This window comes from Felis catus, chromosome A1 (assembly GCF_018350175.1).
Source record: "Felis catus isolate Fca126 chromosome A1, F.catus_Fca126_mat1.0, whole genome shotgun sequence".
In the NCBI taxonomy this organism is placed as follows: domain Eukaryota; kingdom Metazoa; phylum Chordata; class Mammalia; order Carnivora; family Felidae; genus Felis; species Felis catus.
Genome location: NC_058368.1, coordinates 10,201,426 through 10,210,518, shown reverse-complemented (window position 1 = coordinate 10,210,518; position 9,093 = coordinate 10,201,426).

Below are 9,093 nucleotides of genomic sequence, written 5' to 3'. Positions count from 1 at the left end.
TCCGGACAAGGTGTATCCGGCAAGGGTCACGCATCATCGCAAGCCCTCGCAGGAGCTGGCCCTCAGGCAGGACGTGGGCCATCAGATGGTCTCTCTTCCAGTCCAGAGCTGGGGTGGGGATATGTCTATGCATATGGATTTTGCCCAAGGCTCTGCCTTCTCGGTGTGATGATGCGGGATTCTGACAGACACTTGCCTGCTTCCTCCACACGTTGACTCACGCATAGAAGACACACAGGTTGAGCACCAGTGGTATACCAAGGGCGCTGCCAGAGGCTGAGGCCTCAAGAGCTGAAAGGTATGTTACCTGGCCCTCACAGCATTCGCTGTTTAGCGGGGTCACAAACAAGCAAATGAGGTGATGCAAAATGATTAGTTCTCTGCTCCAGGTAACCATAGACCGCTGTCGGGTTAAAAGAAGCGCCTCTTAATTTCTAGGAAAGCTAGGACAGACCCCTTCAAGTCCACGGTGGCCACACTGTCTTCATGTCATCCATTCATTCAACAACATTTATTTGTCACCTGCACGTGTCATGCACATGTTACTAGATTCTGAGGATATTAAAAGAAAAAATCATGGGGCGCCTGGGTGGCTCAGCCGGTTGAGCATCCGACTTCGGCTCAGGTCATGATCTCACGGTCCGTGAGTTCGAGCCCCGCGTCGGGCTCTGTGCTGACAGCTCAGAGCTTCGAGCCTGTTTCAGATTCTGTGTCTCCCTCTCTCTCTGCCCCTCCCCCATTCATGCTCTGTCTCTCTCTGTCCCAAAAAATAAATAAACGTTGAAAAAAAAATTTTAAAAAGAAAGAGCGAAGGAGATACTTCCTGGTTTTTAGCAGGGACTAGACTATGAAACCCTAGAACAGTGGAGAGGACGTGGGGGTGTTAGCCATCCTTCCTTACTAAGAGAATGCACAGCTTTTAACAGGATACATGCTTCCTCGGAAAAAAGATGACTTTTACCTGCCTCCTTTGCCGCTATATACGACACGTGATTCATTTCTGGTGGAAAAGTTAAAAACGTCACAGGCAGCTTCTGGGAACTGTCCTTAAAGGAAAGGAGTGCATCCTTTTTTGCGCCTTCTCTCTGCCTGCCGCCTGGAATGACAGCATGTCCGCTGGAGTCTGAGCAGCCATCGTGAGCCATGAAGAGGAGCCCACGTGGGGAAGGTGGGAGAGAGAGCAGCAAAGCAGGACAGGCTCGCCCTGATGACTTCATGAAGCCCCTTGACTACCTGGCTTTTTACGTGAGAGAGAAAAGAATTTTTATCTTGCTTCCGTCTTGGTGGCTTAGCATTTTCTGTCACCCTGTAGGTGAACCTAATCTTAACCGATATATTGGGCATTAGTTTCAGACCAGAGTTTGAATCCCGAAGGCTTTCCTGAGTAGCTGAGGGGCTTCAGGTAACTTACTCAGATTCTCCAACCCTCTGTCTTTTCAGCTACAAAATAAGAATAGGAATGCTTTCCGACAAAGCTATTCTCCTGTTCAGAGACTAATGAAATGAAATATGTAAAGATTCTAAGACGGTATGGTCACACGGTCAAAAATCAATTCATTGTTTGATTAAATAAGAAAGACACAGTTTCATGGCTCCTCGGTGATAGACTGGATAAAATTAACCTTAGTACAAATGGCCCCAAATAATCTGGTCCTTGTCCTACATTTTGTTGCCCAGATTCCCCTAGAGGTATAACAGCAGCATGCTGGCTCTTGCCTATGTGCTTCTGGAAATGCTGTTCCCTCTTCTGGAAGACCTTGCCTGTCTGTCCCTCCTTTATGAAGCAATTCCCTTCATCCCTCAAAACTTAGCCCAAGGTTTGTCTCCTCCAGGCCCAACTGCCTGGTCTGGATGATATGCCCCCACGGCCCCCATGTTGAATTAAAAAAAAAAAATTTTTAGTGTCTATTTATTTTTGAGAGAGAGAGAGACAGAGTGCGAACAGGAGTGGGTGGGGCAGAGAGAGAGAGAGGGAGACACAGAATCCGAAGCAGGCTCCAGGCTCTGAGCTGTCAGCACAGAGCCTGACACGGGGCTCAAGCCCACAAACTGTGAGATCATGACCCAAGCCGAAGTCAGACGCTTAACAGACTGAGCCACCAAGCACCCCTGAATTTTAGAGTGGCTCTGATCTCTCTGCAGGCGGAGACTATATCTTGACTGACTGTGTGCCACAGGGACTAAAAACAAAGCCTCAGTAAATATTCACTAAGTAAATACTGGCCCACTAAATATATAGTGAATGAATGAATGAGAGGATAAGGGAGGGAATGGCTGACTAGGCGACCAGACATTCTTAGAATATAAGTAATTAGACTGCTTTGGTTAAAAAGATCTGGAATGTTGGTAAATCAGCCAATAATTTATCCATTTAAAACACTCTCTCCTCCAAACAGAAGTTCTTCGTATAGTATTGCACAAATAGAGGAGAGATTGTTTAAAAATAGGTTCCATTTAATGATCATTTCTCATTGTAGGAGAAATTTTAGACACACCTAAACTTCTACTGTAGCCATTAAAACTGTGGGCTTATACTTAGAAGGGGCATGTTTTTGCTCAAATTCCAGGGACAAGATCAAAGAGCTTTACCTTGAATTTGCTTTTATATATGATTTATGATGTAATCAGGAAACCTCAGTCACTAGAGCTTAAAGAGCCCCTTCTATCATAATATGATTATATATACATAATAATTATATAAATATAATTATCTATTGCTATGGACTGAATGTTTGTGTCCTGACCCCACCTGCAAATTCATATGCTGAAATCCTAAAGCCTGATGTGATGGTATTAGGAGGTGGGGCCTTTGGGAGGTGCTTCCCTCATGAGGAGGGAGCCTTTATGAATGATATTCGTGCTTTTATGAAAGAGACCCCACACAGCTCCCAAGTCCCTTCTGCCACATGAGGACATAAGGAGAAGTCTACAACCTGGAAGACAACCCTCACCTGACACGGATCTCAGACTTCCAACCTCTAGAACTGTGGAGAATAAATGTTGGTTATTTATAAGCCACCCAGGTCGTGGTAATTCGCTAAAGGAGACTGAATGGCCATTCATTAAGATTTCATATTCTTTTTTTCTTTTTTTTTCTTTTTGAGAGAGAGAGCGATGGAGAGGAGAGAGTGTGAGCAGGGGCAGGGAAGGGGAGAGATTGAGGGAGACACAGAATCCGAAGCAGGCTCCAGGCTCCAAGCTGTTAGCACAGAGCCCGACTTGGGGCTGGAACCCATGAACCGCGACATCATGACCTGAGCGGAAGTCAGACGCTCAACCGACTGAGCCACCCAGGCGCCGCAAGATTTCATATTCTGAGCTAACAACTGAGCTAACCAAGATTGCAGAGGGAATGTTTAAACCTTTTAGTTCCAGCAGATTGGGGGTAGAATTGATGTCCACACTCTTTGGAAACAACAGATAGATCTTCCACCACTTAGGATTATCAGGGTAGGTCCTGATAATCCTACTGTAAATTGAAAATATTTTAAGTGGAAAATGCATTTAATATACCTAACCTATCAAACATCGTAGCTTAGCCTAGCCTACCTTAAACGTGATCAGAGCACTTACATTAGCCTCCAGTTGGGCAAAATTATCTAACACAAAGTCTCTTTTATAATAAAGCATTGAATACTATACTGAGGGTTGTCTGGGTACAGAATGGTTGTCATCGTATTATCAGCTTGACCCTCATGAACGCGTGGTTGACTAGGCACTGTGGCTGTGCCCAGCATTGCAAGAGAGGATCAGACCACATCTCTAACTCTGGAGAAAAAATAAAAATTCAAAATATGGCTTCTACTGACTGTATATGACTTTCACATACATCTTAAAGTCAAACTATCATCTGTCGGGGACCATCTACAGACATGATTAGTGATCCAACAAGAGCCTTTTCCCTTCTTTTCAATAAAAATCTCTAAATACCTTGTTGGTCTAGTATTTTTTAAATAATTTAAAAATATTTTCCCCGGGGCGCCTGGGTGGCTCAATCAGTTGAGCATCCGACTTCGGCTCAGGTCGTGATCTTGCAGTTCGTGAGTTCAAGGCCCACGTCGGGCTCTGTGCTGACAGCTCAGAGCCTATGGAGCCTGCTTCAGATTCTGTCTCCCTCCCTCTGCCCCTTCCCCGCTCATGTTCTGTCTCTCTCTGTCTCTCAAAAATGAATAAACGTGACAGAAAAAAATTTTTTTTAATATTTTGCCAAATAAACTGTTCTGTGAATCAGGTAGATACTAGCAAAAATCACAGTTTAGAGTTGAGAGTGATCTTACAGATGGAACATCAAGCCTAATTAGTTCATACAGGTGAAGTTTTAACTGTGACTTCAATGACCCAACATTTATAAAATCCATTTACTTTACTCTGTGACCTCATACTCTGCTTCATTATGCATTTGAATGTTTCCATGTCCAGCAGCTGTCTTCCTCTCTTTCCATACTTCTTAGAAGAAAAAGAACAATTAGTGATGAACATAGTTGCATTTTTGTTTAGTCTAGGAGCAAGAACCCAAAGGATCGAATGTCTAATTAGACTTACCTAAACCTTGTCAACTTCTAACATTCTATCCCCCCTTGTTCATTTCTCTCATGCATTCGCTATTTGTTTCTAATTCCATTAAGAAATGACAACCAAGGAGAATTTCTTTTTCATTGTTATTTTATAGGAATTTTAAAAGATTGTACTTTTCACCAAAAAATTAACCATGGAAGAGAGAATCAAGTTACCCAATGAATATCTAGAAAGCTTACCTGGTCAAGTCTTACCTGAGAGAGTGCTTTTATGTTCTGTAGCCCTTCTAGAGTCATTAGATGTTCGATCTCATCAAAACAGAAAAAAAGTTAAAAACATATAATACTAATGGTAATGCCCATAAAATGCAACTTCTGGAAACCCATAATTTCTCCCTTTATGAGAAGCCAATGAGACAGCTAAGCCTCCGAATAACACTTAGGATAGCCCAACCCTCATTTTTCTAGCCTCTATTCCAATTCAACTGACCTCTTAGTTCCCAGTTCTGGCGGAAGATTGGCTGGATGGGGTTGGAAGGACAGAAGAAGTAGTGAGGTAGGAGGAGGAGAGGAGAGGACAGTTGAAGACCTGTCAGGACCTAGACGGAAATGGGGAAAGGGAGACTGGAAATGTTTTGCTACATCATATTACAGAGACTTTCTTTCCTGTCGGATGTCCTGTTCAGTAGTAGTCCTGTCCTGCTTTCTGCCACATCCTCTGGCCCCAGTTCCATCTCAACCCAGGCTGAACCAAGAGGAAGTCTTGGGAGACATTTTCTGAAGCTATGGCTAGAGGGCCTTTGGTACACTGGGTGTGAGGGAAACCAGCTGTCTTTTAGTCATCTGTCCTTAGTTCCATAAACAGACCACCAGAGGTTGCCTCCCCTCACCCCCAGCCTCTGAGCTACCATCTCAACGATTTGGCTTTTATAAATGAAAATATCTAAACTTCTGGCTTAGAATGAATGAATAAACTGTGCGCAGTGAGTAAAGCCAAGTTAAGCTCCGGTGTCCTTGCACCATGTCACAAGACTTGAGGAAGATACCAAAGGGTGAAATTGGCTATTTCCCCAATAGAATCATCCTCTGAGATCACTACGTCCAGCCTCCAAGCTTCCAAGGTGGTGGACTTTACCATAAAACTCAGACCGACACCCAAGCTATTGAGAGACACATCATTTCATAAAATTGAAGTACCTTTCAAATTCTATCTTGAATGATCCCATAATTACTTTTTAATTTGCTTTCATCAAGGAACCAAATTGGAAACCCAGCTCCAGAAGGGAAAACACTCCACCCAAAGTTTCTAGTTAAAATTTCCCTGTAGAGCTTTTCTGGTAAGGCCTGAACTCAAAAGGTAGTATTAAAAAGCTGACTGGGGGAATCATCTCCATCGTATCAAAGATGATTCCATCCCACTGAGGGACCATTGCCCTTACCCAACAAAACCTATTACCACCGAATGAAAAATTTCTTGGACCAAACCTCTCTAGATCCAAAAAAAGCAGATGAGAGTTTACGAGGCTTACATACAACACATACAGAAAAAAGTACGTGAATCTGAGGTCTACCAAGATGGCACCTCTCAGAGCATATGACTTCTCATCCTGCACCCTAGATGTGAATTCCAGGGGGTAAAACAATTGTTTAAAGACTTTGAAAATTATTTCCCTTAAGATTGACAAATGATGGGGAAGACATGCTATCATTCCCATTGTTTTCCATCGTATCTTTCTGTGTCTTTATGATTTTAAACATACAACATACTTTATGGGCCTATATGTTACATAAGACATGTATTCCTAAACTCGCAAAGTGACTCTAGGTTTGTACAAGGCAATAAAAACATGTCGCATGTATGTTATCCTTCCTTCTGTCTTTTCACTGCCCGATACCTTTTCTTTCCTCTTAACTTCAAAACTTCCTGAAATTTAACGCTGTGCAATTATTTGTCCACTAACTCCCTGATTATGTGAAATTGGCCTTTGACCTTGCTCTATTTCCATTACTGAAAGAGAATAAACAACAAAAAAATTGCCCTACCTCCCAGGAGGGGGCTCCCCAATCCAGAAAGAGACTAACTCATCTTCTCTCAATAAATTTACTAGAAATGCTGCTGAAAGAGGAGTGTGAACGCCATCATAAATAGTAGTAATGAAGGGCACGAAATCTACAGCCGGTGTGATTATATGATTTATAAGGGGCTTTACAGGAATCTTCATTAAAGTATAAATGTAACCAAAAAGCCTCATTTTCTCCCCAGAGCCATCTCTCCATCCCCAGGAAATATCCTATCCGTCCCTGCTTCCTCCTACATTCATGACACTCCCACAACCTTCCAATCTTCCAGGGTTCACTCTTTGTTATCCTAATCATTCTGTTCCGTCCTGGCTACAAAAACAATTTTTCCTGCATCCCCTTCCCCCACCTTCCACCAATAGTAATAATAATAATAATAACAATAATAATAATAATGAAATGGATGAAAGGTAAGTATTTTTCAGGCTTGCAGTACAAAACGCTGTTAACTAAATTTCCACTGCACTTAAGAAAACAGTTCTTAAATCTCTCAGACCTCATCAAATTTTCATATGTCACGACGGAAATCGAAAATCCAATGATCATTAGCCAACTTCTTTTGAAAAGGCAGCAATATAAATCCGTTTTGGAGAAACACGGCTACAAAACAGAGCCATTATTGTGCTTTTCCTTGAAAATATAAATCAGGCCTTCACATAATTGCATGTTTTTTTAAGGCAAATTTGGAACACAAAGCAGAGAAAACATATGTCCCTTCTGGGTACTCCTGTGCTTGGCAGAGCTTGAAAATTCGTAACTGCCATCGACAGCAAGTCACATTGTATCACTAAAAAGCTTGAATGACTTGTTTTCCTACAAATAAAAACAGGGAGAAAAGCCTGACTATTTTATTTCCAAACTATCATAGCTATAGTGACAACCATAAATAATTCAGTCTACAATTGTGGAGTCACATTTTAAAGATATTATCTATTGCCCGGCAATGCATTTTGCTTTACTCAAATGCAATTTCATAGAAAATTACCTGGATAATTCTCTAATATCCTATATTAGAGGGGAATTCATGGAGCTATGATTCTGCTTGTCCTTACACTGCAGTCTCCCCAAAGCAAGTGGTTTTTATGATTAGAGTGGTTTTCCCATAAGGATTCATTTGCCTGCTGGTTGCTCATTTGCATTGCAAATGAGCTCTCCTATTGTTACAACCCAACATCTCCGTGCTGCTCACTGTAAGAGTCTCCTCAGTCAGGATGGTTTAGGGGTAATTTCGCATCTCCGACAAGGGAATTGACTAATTAATCGAATAAAGTATCCTTTTGAAAATCTGTTCCTTGAGCGGCTGTCTCTATAGCTTCAGAAAATAGATATGATCCTGTGCTCTTAAGATTCTCAAAGAGAAAATAACTCCAGAGGGTTTGGGGAGTTCTACGGGTTGAAATTTAGGAGATTCCGTGGCAGATCGTCCCGATGAAGAGGAAAAGAGGCAGGCTGCAGGGAGTTGTGCAACGAACCTACATGGTGAAAGCATCTGTGTGTCAAAAGATCATAGCATAACCTAGGGAAGAAGACGAAAAAAAAAGGGAGGGGGGGGGTATTCTGGGTGACTGTTCCGGGAACTCTCAAAGCCACCATCAGCCACGGCTCTAAAGAAAGATGGTCGTCTTAGCCATGTTCAGAGCAGGAAGATCAAAAGAGTAGCTTCAGTTTTGAAATAATGACGGCAGCCTAAGGCAACACGGCCACACCCTCTAACCTTGATCGAGTGTATCGTGAGCTGGCCACTGGGCACTTTATCTGCATGTTTCCATCAACCTTCACAACTCTGTAAAGGAGATTATGTTCCCTATTTTAGATGTCAGGAAACAGGGGCGCCTGACCGTCTCGGTCAGGCAAGCGTCCGACGCTTGATTTCGGTTCAGGTCGTGATCTCACGGTTCCCGGGATCGAGCCCTGTGTCGGGCTCCGCGCTGACAGCACTGAGCCTGCTTGGGATTGTCTCTCTCCCCTCTCCCCTCTAAACAAACAAACAAACACGCAAATAAATATAGGGAAACTGAGGCACAGAGAGGCCAATGAACTTTCCCAGCTTCACACAATTCACACAACTAGTAACTGCTGGAACCAGGATCCCCACACAGGCTGTCTGTGCCGCTGACCAGGTCACTGATCGCCCAGCTCGATGTTTTGGTGCCCAGCCTCTGCCCAAGGTCCTGGGCCAGCTCCCAGGGGAACACAGACAGATGAATAGACTGTGGAGATATATGGACTTCAAGACCTATACTGTTCACTATCACTCCCGTCCCTCCTCTGGACAGTCTAAAAATCAGAGGGGATTGTTTTAGCTCAGGTGACTGGTACCCTAAAAGTGGCCTTCAAATTCCTCTTTACTTGGAGGTATTCTTACCTTCTTATTTTGGTTATGGTCATATGTTGTGTGGTTAAAAGTGTGGTGACATTGGAAGAGGCAAATCCTCTCCCTTTCCTCAGCGAGTATTCAAGACTTCCCACCACAGGGAGATTTTATAGCTTGTGTAAGCTC